General features: G+C 44.3%; 1 pseudogene; it reads right to left on the bottom strand.

Moving 5' to 3' along the window:
• Positions 1 to 5,479: 5,479 nt before the first annotated feature.
• On the bottom strand, positions 5,480 to 11,245 carry LOC120065540 (annotated as a pseudogene).
• Between the last annotated feature and the right edge of the window lie 7,662 nt (positions 11,246 to 18,907).

Below are 18,907 nucleotides of genomic sequence, written 5' to 3'. Positions count from 1 at the left end.
AAATACCAGCAACAGTGTGTGAAAACCTTGTGAAGACTTACAGAAAACGTTTGACCTCTGTCATTGCCAACAAAGGGTATATAACAAAGTATTGAGATAAACTTTTGTTATTGACCAAATACTTATTTTCCACCATAATTTGCAAATAAATTCATTAAAAATCCTACAATGTGATTTTCTGGACTTTTTTTTCTCATTTTGTCTGTCATAGTTGAAGTGTACCTATGATGAAAATTACAGGCCTCTCTGTAACGGTCGTTCTCCTCCTCTTCGTCCGAAGAGGAGGAGTAGGGATTGGACCAAAGCGCAGCGTTGTTATATGACATAATGAAGTTTATTAAAGTAAGACGAAACACGAAAACACTTCAACAAACTACAAAACAAATAAACGATGTAGACAGACCTTGAGAACTTACAAACTACGAAGAACGCACGAACAGGAACAGACTACATACACGAACGACAAACGAAACAGTCCCGTGTGGTAGACATACAGACACGGAAGACAACCACCCACAACAAACAATGTGAAACAACCTACCTATATATGGTTCTCAATCAGAGGAAAACGAAAACACCTGCCTCTAATTGAGAGCCATACAAGGTCAATTAAACCTAACACTTAACATAGAACAAACAACACAGACTGCCCACCCAGCTCACGTCCTGACCCACTAAACACAACTATACAAAAGGAAAACAAGGTCAGGAACGTGACACTCTCTCATCTTTTTAAGTGGGAGAACTTGCACAATTGGTGGCTGACTAAATACCTTTTTGCCCCACTGTATACACATACACATATATATAAATATATGTATATATATAAATATAATGTATAATTACGTAGTATCTGTCTTGACTGCATCAAACTGGGGCAAGCTAGCTAACGCTTTCTCATCCTAACAACTCCATTCAGAATATTTCTCATCCTAACAACTCCATTCAGAATATTTATATTAGATTTATAATATTTATATTATAATATTTATATATTATAATATTTAATATTTATATATTAAGAACAGCCTACCTGTTGGCTCTTGATCGTTGCATCCTTCAACTTTTAATTCCATCTGCTATTGATTAGACATCTCCTAACTTTTGTCACACGGAGGCTCTATGACTGTAGCCTATTGCCGTTTCGATGACTTACGATTGGCCACTCTCGTGAAAGGCAAGGATCTCTTTCATCTGTATGGGTTCTTCCGGACAAGTCAGTTAAAATTACACATACCTGAGACATTATTTAAAATTCTGGATCCGGACCGGCTCGGGTCCCAGATCGGGTACAGGTGGATCCGTGAAGACCTTTAACCCTTGAAATATTTACTACCAAATTCCAAGAATCTTCAAACAATATACAGTAAAGTCAACTTGGAAAATCATCAATCATCTGTTGAATAAGAAAAAGGCTTCTACAGCTATCCCATCTCAATTTAATGTTGGAAATAAGACAGCTATTGTTCCTAAATCTTTGAAAAGTGCCAAAATTGTCGCCCTCTATAACTGTGGGGATCTAAGATATTTGACAAATTATGGCCAAATATCTGTACCACCATGTTTTTCTAAAATCCGAGAAATAATTTGTTTCCCTGGAACCATTCAGAAAACTTGGCCATGCCTGAGTTGGCCAAAATTGTAGTCACTGGTAAGAATAATAAATGTTGTTTAAAAAAAAATAAAAAAAGAGAGCCGGAATCTCAATTGGTGTTCTAGTTGATGAAAAGTTGTCCTGGAAAGATAATCACTTTGTCTGCAGCAACGTGGTGAAGTCCGTCGGTATCATCGGGAAAAAAAAATTGTTCATCAGGCTTGTTTTCTAACATGCTGACCACACCGCCCACGTCGTATGCGCAAGCGCTGAAAATAAATGTATATACATGTTATTCAATCACTGCACCTACACAGCTTGCGCGTGTCTGCGTAGCCAGACGCTAAAATAGAACTTGGTTCTCTTTGTGACGCTTGATGCACTGCAAGGGGCGGCAGGTAGCCTAGTGGTTAGAGCGTTGGACTAGTAACCGAAAAGGTTGCAAGTTCGAATCCCCGCGCTGACAAGGTACAAATCTGTCATTCTGAACAGGCAGTTAAACCCACTGTTCCTAGGCAGTCATTGAAAATAAGATTTTGTTCTTAACTGACTTGCCTAGTTAAATAAAGGTAAAATAAAAAAAGTTCCACCTCTCCCATCTCCTCACTGGTTTTTAGGAGCATATACCCACGTGGGTGATTGAAAGATGAACTGAGGTACACACTCCAGTCCAGTTGGGGGTGGTAATGCACCTTAAAGTTGGTTGCCAACCGCCATATAAAGTCCAAAGAAGAAGAAGCCTGAAGGAGGAGAGATTACTAGAAACAAACTGGGTTTACCCTTTTAAATGTGGATTAATTGTCCCAGTAGAAGACCTTGTTATTTTACCTGAAATGCACATCCCAATGTTTATATCCCAGGACAAATAAACAGCAAGCTAGCTAGCTAAATTGCCAAAAATGTTTTAACGCTTATAGTTGATGAATATAGTTGATTCAGAGTTGGTTTTGATATTTCAACCTGCGTGTCCTGATCGCGTCTGTTGCGGGTGGACAAAATCAAAATGCGAGCGATGGTGCACGTGTACGCAGTGCGGTCAGCATGTAACACTATACTACAGCTTTATTTACCCATATCTCATTTACTGCAATATTGTCTGGGCCAGTACATATGGTTCCTACCTACCTAAATGATTCATCACACAGAATACATTTGCAAGACTAGCCACCTCTAACTCTCCCTTCTGTTTAAGAAACTCATATTGTCTATCTACAACATTAATATACTCCAATTATGCACTTTCATCTACAAATACCAATTAGTCTGTTTTGTCTTTCACTTGTTTTTCTTTGGTGCAAATAAAACCTAAAGCCAATTAGGCTTAACCCAAAACCCATAAACCTAACCCTAATTGTTACCCTAACCCCTAAGCCTAAAATAGCCTTTTCCCTTGTGGGGACCGGTGAAATGCCCACACTTGTCCCAATTTTCCTTGTTTTACTATTCTTTTGAGGACTTCCGATCCCCACAGGGATAGTAAAACCAAAAACACACGTACCTGATGAACATGTGGTCCTTGTCCCTGGGTGTTTCTATGGCCTCCCCCTGATCCTGTCTGTCCTGGCTGAGCTCTGAGCAGGACTTGGTCCAGGGCCTGAGGAGAACAATGGTCAATGTTACCTTCAAAGCCACCTATTGGTGTGGGGTTGATGCTAGAGATTAGTTGTAAGGGGTTAAAGATTAAGGGTCAACCTCCCCCATCAATATATATATAGTTAAGTCAGAAGTTTACATACACTTAGGTTGGAGACATTGAAATTCGTTTTTCAACCACTCCACAAATTTCTTGTGAGCAAACTATAGTTTTGGCAAGTCGGTTAGGACATCTACTTTGTGCATGACACAAGTAATTTTTCCAACAATTGTTTACAGACAGATTATTTCACTGTATCACAATTCCAGTGGGTCAGAAGTTTACATACACTAAGTTGACTGTGACAGCTTGGAACATTCCAGAAAATGATGTCATGGCTTTAGAAGCTTCTGATAGGCTAATTGACATCATTTGAGTCAATTGGAGGTGTACCTGTGGATGTATTTCAAGAGTTTGAAGGTAGGACCTTCAAACTCAGTGCCTCTTTGCTTGACATCATGGGAAAATCAAAAGAAATCAACGAAGACCTCAGATTTTCTTTTTTATACCTCCACAAGTCTGGTTCATCCTTGGGAGCAATTTCCAAACGCCTGAAGTTACCACGTTCATCTGTACAAACAATAGTACGCCAGTATAAACACCATAGGACCACGCAGCCGTCATACCGCTCAGAAAGGAGACGTGTTCTGTCTCCTAGAGGTGAACGTACTTTGGTGCGAAAAGTGCAAATCAATCCCAGAACAACAGCAAAGGACCTTGTGAAGATGCTGGAGGAAACAGGTACAAAAGTATCTATATCCACAGTAAAACAAGTCCTATAACGACATAACCTGAAAGGTCGCTCAGCAAGGAAGAAGCCACTGCTCCAAAACCGCCATAAAAAAGCCAGACAACGGTTTGCAACTGCACTCGGGGACAAAGATCGTACTTTTTGGAGAAATGTCCTCTGGTCTGATGAAACAAAAATAGAACTGTTTGGCCATAATGACCATTGTTATGTTTGGAGGAAAAAGGGGGAGGCTTGCAAGCCGAAGAACACCATCCCAACCGTGAAGCATGAGGGTGGCAGCATCATGTTGTGAGGGTGCTTTGCTGCAGGAGGGATTGGTGCACTTCACAAAATAGATGGCATCATGAGGACGGAAAATTATGTGGATATATAGAAGCAACATCTCAAGACATCAGTCAGGAAGTTAAAGCTTGGTCACAAATGGGTCTTCCAAATGGACAATGACCCCAAGCATACTTCCAAAGTTGTGGCAAAATGGCTTAAGGACAACAAAGTCAAGGTATTGGAGTGGCCATCACAAAGCCCTGACCTCAATCCTATAGAAAATTTGTGGGCAGAACTGAAAAAGCGTGTGCGAGCATTCTTAAAATAAAGTGGTGATTCTAACTGACCTAAGGCAGGGAATTTTTACTCTGATTAAATGTCAGGAATTGTGAAACTGAGTTTAAATGTATTTGGCTAAGGTGAATGTAAACTTCCGACTTATATTTTTTTGATTTGTTTTTGATTTGTTTAACACTTATTTGGTTACTACATGATTCCATATGTGTTATTTCATAGTTTTGATGTCTTCACTATTATTGCACATTGTAGAAAATAGTAAAAATAAAGAAAAACCCTGGAATGAGTAAGTGTGTCCAAACTTTTGACTGGTACTGTATGTAAATTAGATCATTTTTAGTATTTTTATAAATTAGCAAACATTTCTAAAAACCTGTTATGAGATTTAAAAAATATATACATTTTAGAATAAGGCTGTAATGTGGAAAAAGTCAAGGGGTCTGAATAATTTCCAAAGGCACTGTATATATTATTATTTTTTAAAGCCCAATGCAGACGTTTTTATATAAATATCTAACTAATAGATTTCCATAAAAATGGGCAAAATAGCTTTTAACCAACAACAACAAGCAAGAATTTTGCTAGGACTGTCTGAGTGGGGAGGGGAAAACTGAAAACTAGCTGTTACGGTTTCTGTTACAGAGAGGTTTGGAACTCTGACATTCGTCGATTAACCAATTTACTGCATGGTGATGTCACCATGGAAAGCCGAAACTCCTGCCCATGCAAACCTGCTGATTAGAAGGTCCTTTGTAGATTGTATTTTCAACCAGCAACTATCAGGACATAACACTGAAAAAAATACACACTTTTACAGTTTCCTCATCCGTTGTACAATATGATATAAAACACAGGTAAAACTGAATTTGGACTGAACTGGGCCTTTAAGGGTCCATTTTTCCCCCATCAATATCTTTAAAAAAATACAAAAATATTATAGTTAAGGGTCAACCTTGTTCTGGCGCTCCTCACATATCTCCAGGTCCCCCATCAGCCCTCGGGAGAAATTGCCCAATTCTGACAGCCTACACTGCATCTCATGGAGAACACTAACAAACACACAAATAAAGAACAACACAATAGCATGAATAGAGAAGGAACAAAGTTGATATCTCTAAACGGTGTGTGTATATGTGTTAGTGAGTGTGTGTGTGTCTGACCTGCTCCAGGTAGATGCTGAGGCCAGCAGGTCTCGGTACTTCTGTAGAAAGTCCTCTCTAAGGAGACACTTTACACGCTTTATATGGGACAACAGGCTGATCCTGGGACAGACAGAGAGAGATGTTACACATACAGTACCAGTCAAAGCCTGGACACACTTACTCATTCCAGGGTTTTTCTTTATTTTTATTATTTTCTACATTGTACAATAATAGTGAAGAGATTAACACTATGAAAAAACACATATGGAATCATGTAGTAACCAAATAAGTGGTAAACAAATCAAAAATATATTTTATATTTGAGATTCTTCAAAGTAGCCACCCTTTGCCTTGATGACAACTTTGCACACTCTTGGCACTCTCAACCAGCTTCACCTAGAATGCTTTTCCAACAGTCTTGAAGGAATTCCCACATATGCTGAAAACTTGTTGGCTGTTTTTCCTTCACTCTGTGGTCAAACTCATCCCAAACCATCTCAATTGGGTTGAGGTCTGGTGATTGTGGAGGTCAGGTCATCTGATGCATCACTCCATCACTCTCCTTCTTGGTCAAATAGCCCTTACACAGCCTGGAGGTGTTTTGGGTCATTATCCTGTTGAAAAACAAATGATAGTGGGACTAAGCCCAAACCAGATGGGATGGTGCATCGCTGTAGAATGCAGCGGTAGCCATGCTGGTTAAGTGTGCCTCATCCATGCTTCACGGTGGGAACCACACCTGCGGAGATCATTTGTTGACCTACTCTGAGTCTCACAAAGACACGGCGGTTGGAACCAAAAATCTCAAATTTGGAATCATCAGACCAAAGGACAGATTTCCACCAGTCTAATGTCCATTGCTCGTGTTTCTTGGCCCATGCAAGTCTCTTCTTCTTATTGGTGTCCTTTAGTAGTGGTTTCTTTGCAGCAATTAGACCATGAAGGCCTGATTCACACAGTCCCCTCTGAACAGTTGATGTTGAGATCTGTGTCTGTAACTCTGAACTCTGAAACATTTATTTTGGGCTGCAACTTCTGAGACTGGTAACTAATGCACCTATCCTCTGCAGTAGAGGAAACTCTGGGTCTTCCTTTCCTGTGGCGGTCCTCATGAGAGCTAGTTTCATCATAGTGTTTGATGGTTTTAGCGACTGCACTTGAAAAAACTTTCAAAGTTCTTGACATTTTCTGGATTGACTGACCTTCATGTCTTAAAGTAATGATGGACTGTCGTTTCTCTTTGCTTATTTGAACTGTTCTTGCCATAATATGGACTTGGTCTTTTACCAAATAGGGCTATCTTCTGTATGCCACCCCTACCATGTCACAACAACTGATTGGCTCAAACGCATTGAGAAGGAAAGGAATTCCACAAATTAACAAGGCACACCTGTTAATTGAAATGCATTCCAGGTGTCTACCTCATTAAGCTGATTGAGAAAATGCCAAGACTCTGCAAAACTGTCATCAAGGCAAAGGGTGGCTACTTTGAAGAATCTGAAATATAAATATATATTTTGATTTAACACTTTTGGTTACTACGTGATTCCCACATGTGTTATTTCATAGTTTTCATGTCTTCACTATTATTCAATGTAGAAAATAGTAAAAATAAAGAAAACCTTTGAATGAGTAGGTGTGTCCAAACTTTTGACTGTGTGTGTGTGTGTGTGTGTGTGTGTGTGTGTGTGTGTGTGTGTGTGTGTGTGTGTGTGTGTGTGTGTGTGTGTGTGAGAGTGAGTGAGTGAGTGAGTGAGTGAGTGAGTGAGTGAGTGAGTGAGTGAGTGAGTGAGTGTGTGTATGCATGCATGCATGCATGCATGTATGTATGTATGTATGTATACACACACACATTTTCCTTAGAAACAACGCTGACATACTCACTTCTCAAACTTGTGTATCTGCTCATCATTGAAGAGAAGCGCTAGAACAACCACATAGATGTAATAAGCACACAATACACAGGAGGCACATGTTAGACATGCAAGGACACACACACACACACAACGTACTTCTAGTCAGTTGGTCTTTGCGGTACTGTTGGTGAATGGCCATGATTTTCTCTAGAAGGACGGACCTCCATCTTCTGGATGCTGTAGAGGTCAGAGTTCACATCAGACACCATTTTAACCCCAGCTCTCTGCACACTACAATCCCTTGGCCCAGAGCCCTTGAATAGATCCGTCTATAGGATGTGAATAAGGGATAGATATAAACATTATGAAGAAAGTCTCACCTCTTGTCCTCAGCCAGACACTCAGAGTGTGTGGCCAGTTCTAAGTGAAGGTGTTGTAAACGGGTCTGGAACTCCCGGATCGCCCCGGTGTACACTGGCAGGTTCTCCCTGATCTACATGGAGAGAAAAGGGACAAACAACACCAGTCCTCTAGAGAGACCGCCAAGACCAAGGACCATTCCCCAGTCAGTTTCAACCTCAGGTTGGTGGCACCTTAATTGGGGGGGGGGGGGGGGGGGGGTAATCGGGGCAGGCTTGTGGTAATGACTGGAGCGGAATTAATGGAATGGTATCAAACACATGGTCTCCAGGTGTTTGATGCCATTCCATTGACTCGGTTCCGGACATTAGTATGAGCCCTTCTCTCTTCAGCAGCCTCATGTGGTTGCAACCTGATATCTCTCACCAGTCGCAGCTTCTGGATGTTTTCAGTGGAGTCTGGAGTGTCAGTGGTTAACTGGCCTCTGCAAGAGGAGAGGATGGGAGGACAGGATGAGAGGAGGACAGGAGGCAGGGTGATAGATACATGAAAGTATTGCTACAACAGGTTTAGGTGTTCATTGCTCGCAATGTTACAATGACTGAGATTGTAAGTGTTGGTATGTGACCGTGTGTACGTGGTCTTGTCACTCACAGTGTGTGTAGCCTGTGCTCAGAGCTGTGGCAGGACTGCAGTCTCGTGTTGACCGTGCTGATACCAAGTATCACGTCGCCACACTCCCTACGCACCTTCTGACTGGGAGTGGTGGGGGACGGATGGACAGAGAGGAGAGCATCAATCATGGCTGATTGATGGGATGTTTCTGGTTTGTTCTAACGGTGTGTGTGTGTGTGCGTGCGTGCGTGCGTGCGTGTGTGTGTGTGTGTGTGTGTGTGTGTGTGTGTGTGACTCACATGTAGCTGTAGTATCCATGTAAGAGCACCTCTCTGTCTGTTTGTAAGGAACGCATTATCCTCAGGTACTGCTGGACCACTCCTACGATTGCCTAGACAGAGGAGAAAAGAGGGATGAGAGGGAGGAGAGGATGAGAATGGGAGAGAAAAAAAGGGGGGGGGGGGGGGGTTGATTAATAAGAGTGATTTATTTACTAAATAGAAAACCCCCACCGTCAACAGATCATTCAGAGAGTTTTAACTGTCTCTTCCAGTTGGTCAAACACTGCTGGATCCTATGATCGACCTGTGTGTGGAGTGACACACCTACCTTGCAGAAAGAGCAGTCAGCCACAAGGTCAAACCGGGATGGGATAATGGGCATCTCTGCTACAGAAGACACTTTTTTTTTTACAGGTTTTAAATCAATTAGAAAAACATGTGTGTCTGTGTGGGGTAGAGATGGGGGCCACAGTAGTGGCTAGGGGATGGTGAATGTTTTAGTTTTTTTGGGGGGGGTTAGTGATTTAAGGGTCTGGGCCAAAGGGGCCAGGAGGATCAGCTTACATTCTCTGTAAGGGAGTTCAGCGTGTGTCTCTGGGGCGCGGCTGAGCAGCAGTAGGGGCTGGGAGGGCGAGGTCGGGGGGAAGTCGACCATCTTCATGGAGCCCTCCAGGGAAAGGTCATGACCCAGGTACAGGAAGTGCTGTTGCTCCAGCCCCACCCCCGTCTGACACGCCACCTCTTCACGGAAGATGGCCGCCCTGGGAGACGGGAGAGGTGTGGGGGCACAGGTGGGTGTGAGTGAAGACTGGCAAGTGTGTGTGTGTGTGTTTGGGTGTATACTCACGTGTTGTGGTGGTGAATGTATATGCGGTGAGTTGTGGCCTGTTGCAGGGAGAACAGATGGACTGAGACTCTCTGTAATATGTCTGTGGTGGCAGAAAAGAACTGGTCAAATGACCAACACTTCTCCTGGTCAGCCTCCAGTATCCCAGCTAACACTGGCACCAGTTGACCACTCAGACCCCTACACACACACAGAGGGGAGGGGGGAGAAGAAGTGGAAGAGTGAGAGGAGAGGGATTTGGAAAAAAAAAAAGAGTTGTCCCTCAAATGTCTGACACAAACACACACAAACAAGGTACTGACTGAGAGAGCTGGCAGCTCTGTGGCAGGTGGTAGCTCCAATCTATAGGGCCGTCGTCAACCCTCTGGACTCCAGCAATGGCCCCAACCGGCTTCTCTGTGGTGATCTTATACCTACACGGCACCGACAGGGGGAGAGTGGGAGCAGAGAAGGAACACACAAGCGTTTTATTGCACTGTCCCGTTGCATCTGGTGTTGTGTTTTGAGGAATCCCAAATCAATTAAATAGCAATAACTTGTTCATTTTAATGTAATTACAGGTTGCCCATAGTAATTACATACACACCAACTGTTGGAGCTATGAAACACACAACACACACAGACTTACATGGTGGGTTTGTTCCTGCGGGGTCCTCCGTAGGGTGTGAAGGGTAAAGTACCGGCGGCAGCGTGGTAAAACGTCACTCCAATACTCCACAGGTCAACACTCACACCATAGGCCTTTCGCTGGGGTTTCCGCAGCACTGCACGCTCATATATGTCTGGGTGCTACACACACACACACACACACACACACCCACACACACACACACACACACACACACGCTAAATTACACAGCCTGCCCTAAATACCATAACCTGCCCTAACTTATGTTATCTGGAAAGACTGCACGCTCAGACAGGTCTGAGACAACATTCGACGTAATCTCTCCTCTCCGTCCTGTTGTTCTTGTCTATAACTTGTCTGTACTTTGTCAAGTATTTGTACGTTTTATGTGAACCCCAGGAAGAGTAGCTGCAGCATGTGCAGTAGCTAATGGGGATCCTAATAAACTACGCTGTCGCTTACCTTTCCCCTCTTCTCCCCATAGTCTCCCTGTCTTCTCTCCTCCACTACCTCTCCTCTTCACTCCCCTCTGTACACCTCTCCTCCCTCTCTCTCTCTCTCTCTCTCACCAGATACTCCTCAGTGCCGTAAAGAGAGACAAACTGCTCGTCGTCCTCTAGTTCTCTGGCTGCTCCAAAGTCCGTCAGCTTATAGACAGACCTCCCGTCGTCGCCCACCTGACGAATGATGTTCCCAGGCTTAATGTCCCGATGCACCACCCCGTTCTCACGCAGATGGTTCATCCCGTGCACTAGAGGAAATAGGACGAATGGTTCAACCAAATGATGGGCGGGGCACCTTCTCATCCCCCGGCTCCTAACCTCTCTACGCCTCCATCCATCCACACACACACACTCACCCACACAATGTAGTACTATGAGGAACTCTGGTTCTGGTAGACCGAAGACGTTCTCTGGCTCCACCAGCAGACTGAGCAGACTGCCTCCTGAACAATACTCCATCACCAACACACTCTGTTTACTCTTCAGCTACAGACAGAGAGACAGATAGAGAGGGGGGTGGGCATGACTAATCGAGTTTGATGAAGGTAAAAAACTTGTTTGTTGCTACCCATCTTCTCCTCCTGCCTCGGTTCCTCTCCTCCCTCCTCACCTCCTCCACGGAGAAGAGCTTGACAATGTTGTTGTGGTTGAGTCTCCTGAGCATCTCGAACTCTCTCATCTGAACATTGTATGGATGACTGTAACTCATCAGGTTAAACACCTTCACCGCAACCTGCTGCCCTGTCTTCTACACGCACACACACACACACCCCAAGTTAGTTGTCAAAAGTTAGCGATCGCATGACATCTCACTCACCCTTTGTTGTGTTTGATCTAGACTGAACTCAAATATAAACGCAACATGTAAAGTGTTGGTCCCATGTTTCATGAGCTGAAATATAAGATCCCAGAAATGTTCCATGTGCACAAAAAAAGCTTATTTCTCTCAAATTTTGTGCACAAAATTGTTTACATTCCTGTTAGTGAGCATTTCTACTTCGCAAAGATAATCCATCTATTTGACAGGTGTGGCATATCAAGAAGCTGATTAAACAGCATGATCCTTACACAGGTGCACCTTGTGCTGGGGGACAATAAAACTCCACTCTAAAATGTGCAGTTTTGTCACACAACACAATGCCACAGCGTGCAATTGGCATGCTGACTGCAGGAATGTCTACCAAAGCTGTTGTCAGAGAATAGAATTTTAATTTCTCTACCATAAGCTTCCTCCTCTGATGTTTTAGAGAATTTGGCAGTACATTCAACCACCCTCACACCGCAGACCATGAGTATGGCGTTGTGTGGGCTAGCGGTTTGCGGATGTCAACGTTGTGAACAGAGTGCCCCATGGTGGCGGTGGGGTTATGGAATGGGCAGGCATAAGGTACGGACAATCAATCAATCAATCAATTTTATTTTATATAGACAACAAACACAGTTGCATTTTATCGATGGCAATTTGAATGCAGAGATACCGTGACAAGATCCTGAGGCCCATTGTCATACCATTCATCCGCCACCATCACCTCATGTTTAAGCATGATAATGCACGTCCCCATGTCGCAAGGATCTGTACACAATTCCTAGAAGCTGAAAATGTCCCAGTTCTTCCATGGCCTGCATACTCACCAGACATGTCACCCATTGAGCTTGTTTGTGATGCTCTGGATCGACGTGTACGACAGCGTGTTCCAGTTCCTGCCAATATCCAGCAACTTCGCACATCATTGAGGAGGAGTGGGACAACATTCCACAGGCCACAGTCAACAGCCTGAGCAACTCTATGTGAAGGAGATGTCGCGCTACATGAGGCAAATAGTAGTCACACCAGATACTGACTGGTTTCCTGATCCACACCACTACCTTTTTTGTTTTGCAATCTGTGACCAACAGATGCATATCTGTATTCCCAGTCATGTGCAATCCATAGATTAGGGCCTAATGAATTTATTTCAATTAACTGATTTCATTGTATGACCTGTAATGGACATTGGTGCGTTTATATTTGTATTCAGTAAAGTTTGCTTATACTCTGATGTACTTTAACAGTGCGTGTTCGCGCTGATGTGTGTAATTTGGGGAGATGCTGGCGCATATAATGGTACATGGCGTATATCAGGGTCAGTGATTCTCAATGTGGACCCTGGGAGCCAACTGTGGGTGCCGGATGTGGCTCTGAGGATCACTTTGACACCTATCATACTACTGGAACTGCAGACAATCAAACTTTATTGGTGTGGTGGCGGTTCGTCACGGCTGTGCTGTGACTGAGTCAGAGACGGTAGGAGATAGTGATAGAGAAGAAAGTGAAGCAAGTATGGAGCACAGTGGTACAAATAAAGGGGGGGCAAGAAAGAGAAAGCGGGAGAGAAAGGGTGTAGGGGTTTGAAGGGGAGCGAGAAGTCTATAGAGGCAGAGAGGAGGCGGGAAAGGAAGTTTGAGGAGAGCAACAAAGTTTCCAACGCTAGCAGCAGTTCGGAGGTAGAGAGTGCCGAGGAAGGGCAAGACAAGTCGCGATGGGGGCAGGGAGGTGAAGAGGAGCATTAAGGGGTTCTGAAGTTTAGGGTGGAAGGGGGAGTAGGGGCGATGAGTCCGATAAGGTTGACGGCTGTGACAAAAGAGTTGATTGGGGAAGTTGTCAATGCTAAAGTGTTAAGAGATGGGAGTTTGTTGGTGTTCTGTCAGGACATGGCGCAGAGGGAAACAGCTCTGAGCAAAGCAAATAGGGAAGTCTAAGGGGGTGTGGAGCAGCTGGACTGATCGAGCAGGGAAGCAGTGGATTAAAGGGGTGATAACAGGAGGGCCTGTGAGTGTCAGTAATAAAAGAGAAAAGCCACAACTTGAGAGGAAGAGCTCTAGTGAATGTTCAAAGGTTGCCAGCAACAAGGGGTGGAGTGAGAGGAGACAGCCCGTCTATTCTGTTACACTTCCAAGGACCGGTTACTGCCAAATAAAGTAACCATAGGATATACGAGTTATTATGTGAGGGCTCATGTACCGAAGCCTTGAAGACATTATAACTGCCAGAGGTTTGGGCATGTGGCAACAGCCTGTAAAGAGAAAATGTGCCAGGTGTGGAGGGGCATGAGTATGGGAAGTGTGGGGATGGTGAACAGCCTACGCGCTGCAGCTGTGGGGGTGCTCATAGCGTGGCATACAGTGGGTGTGAGGCAAGGAAGCAGGTAGCGGAGGTGCAACAAGTGCGAGTGGAGAAAAGGGTGTCATATGCTGAGGCAGTGAGGGTGGTCCAGGTCCAGGGAGATACAGGTTCCAGGGAGACATGGGTTGGAGCATCAATATGGTGTACATAGATAAGAGAAAGCTGGTGACGTTCATAGCAGGAGCTATCAATAGCACTGCTAAAGTAGAGTCTAAAACAGAGAGGATTCAGCTAATAGTGAAGGCTGCTGGGAGACATCTGAGTATGACAGGGTTGACCTGGGAAGAGGTTCAAGATGACCTCAATCAGCCCAGGGTGGAGTCATGTATTACTGGATCTTAGTTATGGTAGTAATACTACAATGGAATGCTCGAAGCCTGTTGGCTAGCCAGTTAAGCCTGATGTGAGGGGGGGGGGGGGGGGGGGGGGGGGCAACTTCATAAAGCAAGGACTTGCCTACAGGATGCTAGGCAGAGGTATTGAACAGGAATATGTGGTGGTGGTGGTGTGGTTGAGAGGAGGGGTGATAGTGAACTACTATAATCCAGATATTGGACCTGGAAGTGCTGGAGAGGGTGGAGGGCCAGAATAGAAGTAAGGTAATGTGGTGTGAGGATTTGAAATGCCCACAACACGCTCTTGGGGGGAAACAGATAGATGGAAATGGCCAAGTGATGGAACATCTGATAGAAATGAAAGATCTAGTGTGTCTGAATGATGGCCGCGGGACCAGGATGTACCTCACGCTGGTATCTAATGCAATGGCAGGAATCTGTGAGTGGGAGGTATGGGAGGAGTCGACAGTAGGGAGTGATCATTACCTCATAATATGCACAGTAGGGAGGAGGAAGTGTCAGTGGATGGCGTAGGCAGGTGGGTGTTTAGAAGGGCAAAGTGGGATCAGTTTCAAGAGCTGAGTGAGGTGATGGCTCGGGTGGATATGAGATGGGATGTGGATAGTATGAATAACTGGGTGAGAACAGCGTTAGTGGGGGCAGCTACTGAGGCTATACCTAAGAGTTCAGGGAGGAGGAGGAAAGCAGTCCCATGGTGGACAGAGGAGTGTGGGCAATACTCCCTGGAGAGCAGGGGGCTAGTATCGCCACATCGGAGTGGGTTCAGGAAGGGTAGGGGAACTATGGACCCAGTGCTCTGCTTAGAAGCAGAGGTCAGGAAGGCTCGGGTGAACAAGGAGACTGTTGTAGCTGTCTTGTTTGATGTGGAGAAGCCATATGATATGATGTGGTGCTGACTTGCTGCACCCTCGATAACTACTGTGATTATTATTATTTGACCATGCTGGTCATTTGAACATCTTGGCCATGTTCTGTTATAATCTCCACCCGGCACAGCCAGAAGAGGACTGGCCACCCCTCATAGCCTGGTTCCTCTCTAGGTTTCTTCCTAGGTTTTGGCCTTTCTAGGGAGTTTTTCCTAGCCACCGTGCTTCTACACCTGCATTGCTTGCTGTTTGGGGTTTTAGGCTGGGTTTCTGTACAGCACTTTGAGATATCAGCTGATGTACGAAGGGCTATATAAATACATTTGATTTGATTTGATTTGATGTGCAAGGAGGGGTAGTTAATCAAGCTTGATATTATGGGGGTAGGAGAAAGATAAAGGATTTCCTGTTCGGAAGGTCTATCCAGGTGAGGGTGGGGAAGTCTCTATCAGGCAGCTACCTGGTGGATAACGGTACACCGCAGGGGAGTGTGATTAGTCCTCTATTGTTCTCTATCATGATCAATTATGTTTACTCTAAGGTACGGCCGGATATTGGGAGGTCGTTATTTGCAGATGGCAAATGTGCCATTACATAGTCAGGAAGGTACAGGAAGCAATTGATGAGGTAGAGTGGTGGGCATTAATGGGGGGATTCAGGTTCTCTGTAGAGAGAACTCAGTGTTCTTTACCAGGAGGAAGAGGGTGGACACGAGCTTTGGGTGGGTGGGTAATACCCAGGCGAAGGAGATGGGACTGTATGGGAGTTTTGTCCAACGGTAGCTATTCCTGTAAATCCACCATGGCTACTCCCGCCTCCAGTAGTTGATCTAGAAGTGTTGGAGAGACTACAGGAAGATAGGGAGGGTGTTGATCCATCTGATTTGTTTAAGAGATGTCTGGATACTGTGTATCAGGATTTTGTGGCCATTTACACAATGGTTCAAAAGATCCAAGGACAAGACATACTGGGTCAGGATTTGTAGTGCAGGAATGTGGGGTGGCAGTCAGGAAACGTATTACAGATCATCTGGCTGTATATACGGCAGAGCTGATGGCCATTCTGTTGGAATTGCAGCAGGAGGAGGAAGTCAAGCCAGACAGACTAGTTGTTGCTCTGATTCATGTGCAGTGTTGATGAGTCTGCAGTCCTTTAGCTCACGTAGCAGACAAGACCTGCTTTATGAGGTGCTACAAACCCATGGCAGGATTAGACAGATGGGCATACAGACAAGCTTTACTTGGGTCCCAGCCCATGTGAGGGTGGAGGGGAATGAGGCAGCTGATATACTGGCTAAACAAGCACTTAGTAGTGGGAATGTTGATGTTGTAGTTTTAATGAGAAAGGCAGAGGTAAAAAGCCTGATATGGACAGTGATGGTGCAGAGATGGCAGGAGCAGTGGAATAGAGATAATAAGGGCAGGCATTTATTTCAAGTACAGATGAAAGTCGGGGAGGGGAGGACGGCAGGAAGGGACAGAAGAGAGGAGGTTTTACAAGATTAAGGGTGAGACACAGCCAGTAGATTAAGGGTGGGACACAGCCGGTTGAATAAGACTTTAAATATGATAGGAAAGCATCCAACAGGAAAGTGTGATTATTGACAGGAAACAGAGACAGGGGAGCATGTATTGCTACAGCGTGGGGAGTATCAGAGGGAAAGAGAGAGGCTGACATCTAGTATGAGGGAGAAGTGGATACAGGAAATGAGTTCAGAGTATATTGAGTAGCACGTAATTAGATATAGTCTCAAATATGTTGTTATCTTTAAGAGCAACAGGCCTGGCAGGTAGTTCTTGAGGCGTCACTACAGACACCTTGGTTTCGAATCCAGGCTGTATCAAAACCGTGATTTTGAGTCCCATAGGGCGCAGCACAATTGGCCCAGCGTCGTCTGGGTTTGGCCGGTGTAGGCCGTCATTGTAAATAAGAATTTGTTCTTAACGGACTTGCCTAGTTAAATAAATGTTACATTTAAAAATATATATGTTCTCCCTGTCTCTGGCCCACACTCCAGTACAATAGGTGGTAATGTACCATAACGTTGGATGCCAAGCGCCTATAAACATGGCCGAAGAAGAAGAAGTGTAACTGCAATCTTTTTTGTAAGGGGGAGTTTGGAGTCCTACCTTGTTGCGGGCCTTATAGATGCTGGCTGTGGCCCCCTGCCCAAGCACATCTTCCAGTGACCACAGGTAGTTGGCTGTGCTCACAATCATTTTCTCTGTCATTTTTGGAGGAGTCTGGTTGGCTGAGGTATGGAATGTATGCTGTGTGTCAAGAACAGAAACACTTTCTCTTCAGAATGAAACCTATTGACAGGAAATTAAGAATGAAGGCGTTCATATAAAGTCAGAGGAAATGTGGACTTCGTTCCTGTCAGAAAGGTAAACAAGTGAACGAAGTTCTCAAATTGTCAAGTGAATAGAGAGAGTACCGGTTACATTATATGATACTGTCATGAAACAGGCAGGGAGCAGGTCTCGAACCTTCAACCTTCTAGCCCGAGGTCCGGCGCGCTATCGACTGTGCCGCAAAAGCATGCTCGTGCGGCAGAGTCGATTTCCGCGCTTATAAACCCAGGGTCGTTACAATACATACAACTGCCTCGAATCATAAGTCTATGGTACCGTTGATACACATCTGTTGCAGCCGAGGATACAATGTAAAACGTTCTCAGACGAGACCCGCCAGGTGTTGTCACAACTGTGATGGGATTTCTGACAGGGGGGTGTTAAACACAGAAAATAGACACATAAAAAAAATTCTACACAACACTGCAGACAATAGTAAAATACATCTTTGAAAACGGATAGGAAAGTATTGCCAATTTTGTCCAAAAAAAAGGCTCGATTAATTGAATAAAAGTATCCTACCAGCCTCGATTCTCCCCACAGTGGTGAGAAGTGACAAACAACTTCGAATTAACGTTATTCGCTTTCACACTCAGATTTCTCTGACATTTCCCAACAAATCCGATGACAATTCCCAATGTATTGTCCGTCACTGAATGGGGTTATGTTTGAAGATTTCAGTGGAAATACGGTTTACTCTGCCCAAAATCTGTCCATGAAAACGAGTTGAATCATTTTTGTATGGAGATCAATGACAGTGTCGAATTTGCTTGACAAAAAATGTAATTGCTTATTTGATAGAAGTTTCGTAATGGTTAGGTTGTTATGAGTGAACGAAACCAACTCAATTGTACCTTGTTGTTCAGACGCGTACCTGCCCTTTCATTGGCTAGAATGGTCCCACCTCGTCCCTGCCTTCCACCTTTGAGGACATGTATTTATATTGTTAGAGCGATCACTCGACTATCTTATCAATATAATGGATACTCTTTGATTCTATGCAAGTTTCGGTGCAGTGCTGTAACGCCTGAATTTTGAACCAGCCGGCTTCAAGGTAGGCTCTGGTGACATATAGTGGTTTATATTGTCTACTACATCGCTCTATACTGTAGGGTTGCCTCCCACAAAGCTCCTTGGTCTTGATTTCCCGAGACCACTACCACATCGATAGGTTTTCAGGTTTCACAGGGCCTACTGTAATTTATTGGACATTTCCATTTTGAAAATGAAGGAAAGATAATAATATTCATATTGATTATGATGTCCAGGCCTGGACTATTAGAGAGAACTGTGAGGGGTGTTCCTTGAGGTTTCCTATACTAAATGATCTCCTGACCCCTAATAAACATATGTTGCCTATCTATGGTAGGACGTCTCAAACCACATCCTGATGGAGG

This window comes from Salvelinus namaycush, chromosome 20 (assembly GCF_016432855.1).
Source record: "Salvelinus namaycush isolate Seneca chromosome 20, SaNama_1.0, whole genome shotgun sequence".
Lineage (NCBI taxonomy): Eukaryota > Metazoa > Chordata > Actinopteri > Salmoniformes > Salmonidae > Salvelinus > Salvelinus namaycush.
The sequence above is the reverse complement of the archived record's forward strand: the minus strand, read 5'-3'. Positions and strand labels throughout refer to the sequence as shown.